Source organism: Rousettus aegyptiacus, unplaced genomic scaffold (genome assembly GCF_014176215.1).
Source record: "Rousettus aegyptiacus isolate mRouAeg1 unplaced genomic scaffold, mRouAeg1.p scaffold_m13_p_3, whole genome shotgun sequence".
In the NCBI taxonomy this organism is placed as follows: Eukaryota; Metazoa; Chordata; class Mammalia; order Chiroptera; family Pteropodidae; genus Rousettus; species Rousettus aegyptiacus.
The window spans coordinates 160843597-160847477 of NW_023416306.1; positions in this window are offsets into that span (position 1 = coordinate 160843597).

Sequence of the window (3881 nt, forward strand, 5' to 3'; positions counted from 1 at the left end):
GTCATGATTTAATATGCACAGATATTGTAAAACGATTACCATAATCAAGTTAATTATCATATCCATCACTTTACATAGTTACCATTTTGTGTGTATGTGTGTGGTGAGAACACTTAAGATGTATTTTTTTTTTTTGGCAAATTACAGCTTAATTATTACTTTTTAATTCAAAATATTCTGAACTTTGAGTGATTCTAAAAGGACCTGCAATGACAATGGCAGCTAAAAATGGTGTAATGCTTTTTAGTTTCTAAAGGGCTCCCCTGTATGTTATCTCATCTTCACCTTTAGAGAAGGTGTTATTCTTGTTTTACAAGTTAAAACACTGATGCTCCAAGAGATTAAAGAAAACCAGAGCAGAACAGAAGTGAAAGCAGTGAATGTGCATTTTATTAAAAGAAACAAACAAATAAACAGAAACTGTTGTAATAGAGGGAAAGAGACCTCGGTATAAAACTGAGTCCAATTCCATGGACAAGTGGGAATTATGGATGAGGAGCAGGGGGGGTAGGCAGGATGTCAGCGGGTGGAGAATTACTAAGAGGAATGCTTAGAGTTAAAGAGAGGTTCTGGCTAAACCTACTTGATGAATTCTTGATTAAGGTAGGACAGGGTGATGAGTTTCTGAAGATGGGGCATGAGGAATTTGATCAGATATCAAGAAAGGGGATTCTTTCTAAACCGATTTAGTAGAATTTTTGCTAAAACTGGGTTCTGCAAAGAAAGAAATAGATCCCTAAAAGCGAGGACTAGTCAGAAAGAGAGCTCAGAGGAGACTACCAAAGAAGTTTGGTCAAGGGCAGTGTTTTTGTCAAATGACTTTCTCAAAAGTGATGAAGTATCAGAACTGAGGGTTTGGATGCTATGTGTCCTGGCTCCAAATCCCAAGGGATAGAACAGCTTTTATTTGCCAAGCAAACAGAAGATTTACAGAATAAGTTGACCTCCATGCAAAGTGTAGCCCAGACCATGTATATGTAATGCTAGAGAAACTAGGCAGTTCCAGAGGGGGTGGGGGTGGGGAGACAGATACAGAGACAGAGACAGACAGAGACAGACAGACTGACAGAGACAGCGATAGACGGCGAGGCAAAGAGATTGTCAATCTATACCAGACACCCTGTGGACCCAACTGACAATTGTTACTTTCTATTACTGAAGACCTGGAAACCTGAAGTTGGGGGTGGCATTGATAGACTCGAGAAGCTAAACAGGCTTGCTGGCTTAGCCTGCTCTAGACTTCTCTCCATGGGACACTTCCTAACAAATATATAGAAGAGGTATATTAGCTTCATGAGATTTTGTGACTTATTTTCCTAATCCTTCTCCACCTGTTATCTACCTGTGCATTTTTACAGATTTAACTGATATGAGTCCTGATCTATTAAGGGGATGATAATCCATTCCAAGGGAGACACATTAAGTCGTTTCCATCACTACCGCGTCAGTGTGAATAATGTTTTTAGATCTTTGTCTGAAAGCATAAGGACTCTGAATTTGAGGTGTGAAAGGACCCTGAAATTGCTCTTAAGATTTTGAGTTCCAGCCCATGTACATTCTTATGGAATGTTACTTTATAACTGTGTTTCCTTGGAGAATTCATTAACCTCTTTGAGACTTTATGTTCTTTGCTTCTGGAGAAAATGATAAAGTGGTCAACTTTCCAATATTTGTAAGGTTCAGACCTGCTGGCAAATATTGGAGGCCAAGAGCTCACTTTATCCATCTGCCACTTGGGGACACTGCCATTGGAAAGTAAGCATGGGGAGTGGTTGGTTGTCTAAATAGTCCTCAGCTTGTTTCTAGAGGATATTTCACTCGGAAGTTGTGAAGAGATTCTATAAGTCAAGAAGCCTATACTTGGACTTGACTGGTCAAACTGAGGTGAGGCTTGGCAGTGTCCAAGACTCTGAATCACTCCGTGCCCCCTCTTCCCACTTCTACATCTGTTTGAGGAAAAGAATCAGACAAGTTTACTATAAACCAGAATTTACAAAAAAAGTTTTTGTTAAAATAAAAGTTTATAATTCTTCTAAGCTACTAACTAGCTTAAATCTCAAATATATAGATAGATAGGTTGGGGTGGGAGTGGAGTAATAAAACGTGAGTGGAACCTTTCTTGTTTTCCTTGATTAGAGCAAAATAAGCAGTTTCCATAGGTATATAAGCAATTTTTAACATCAATTCCTTGCCTCCAGCATTTGGTGAGTTGAGGATATAGAACCCCGAAGGTGCCTGTGCATAAGAAATGTACTTATGTCTGCATTGCAGTGGCTCGAGTTAGCTAATTCCCACCCACATTCTTGCAACTTTTTTTTTTTTAATTTTAAGACAAAAACTTCTTTACTACCAAGGTTAGGAGTATCAATTACCAGCTAAAACCTTTTTTTTCCCTTTTTTCCAGGAAATAATTCTGCTGAAACTAATCTTGTCATATTAAGGTAGGTAGGTTAAGTAATGTTTAAGAAATTTCCCAACTTCTATTAGTTATAGGGTGTCAAGATAGTAATTCCTATAAAGAAAACTTTTCTTTCTTCTGTGGGTCTTACGATTCTATTATTAGTGGTGGTCCCACTACTCCGATGTAAACTCATTTCTTCTTTCCCTTGGGCTTTAAGCCAGGATAGGAAGCATTTCATGACGGACAGGATAGATTTCCAGAACTCCCAGGTGCTTTTAAATCTCCTGTTTTGGCTGCGGGAAATTGCCCAGCACAATTTGTAATATCAGACAGCAGTGTAAGGAGAGGCTAAATGTCAAGGCTGGGGAAGCGGAACGATGAGGGATAAATGTGATTGCCTAGAGCAAGGCTGAAGACGATCTCATTAATCTTTCATTTTAAGGGCGCTGGTTTTCAAGACAGACAACAGGGACACAAATAGAATAGGTGTGCTCTGGGCTGCTTATGGCAACCGAACTTCCCATGCCAGCCTAGTTGGAATGTCGCATGGTCCTACTAATGTTAGTGTTTAAAGGATTCTGATGTTCTTAGTGTTGCCTCGAAGATTTCATTAGAAGAATAAGGATGAGCATATCTTAAATCTCTATGGAGGGCCATTAGAGAGTTAGGGGGATTTTCATTTTTTTCAACAAATCAACCTTGTTTTAGATCCTTGCAATTAAAAATAAGCTGTGGGAGCACAGCATTTTCTATTACGATTGCCGGTGAGTATTAAATCTGTACCCTAAAGTTTCAGTGCCCTAATTGCTCATCTGCATCTGAATAAATAATTTCTGGTACAATCAGGTTAGATCACAATCAAATTTTTATCATTTAAATTGGGCAAAAAACACCAAAGATAAAAGATTTTGCTAGCCACTGTCTATCCTTTACTAGCAATGGAGAAGCAAGGATCACATTTTCTCAAGAAAACTTGAATGTGTACTTATAATTCTTCCATTTTCAGTCCCCTGGTATAAAAGTCAATCAAATACTCTTCTTTTTCTAACTGATATCTTACTGATCCTAACTTCCCTTTTATTGTTAAAGGATATTATAAGGCTGGTATATATAAAGAGAAAAGAAGATCGACGACCCAATTCTTAGTGACAGGAAAGCAAGAGAGCTATAAACAAAAAGTATGAGGTGCAGAAAAATATTACCAATAAATATTAATCGGATACATGTTTTGGTGTGGGAAAGATCAGGGAATGAAGACTCACTTCTCTCCAAATCAGTGATTCAGAAATAGAAAGACAGGCTTCATGCAATGGTAATGGGCATAATATGAAAGCATACATGAAATTAAACTTCTCAGGCCCATCATCGTATAACTGGAGTGTTATTAAGGGGGTAGCAGTTTGACATCCTGCTTGGTGATCCTAAATAGAGTTAATGAGGTTCTTTTAGGAAGACTATGTGACTCCTCCAGTCACTTTGT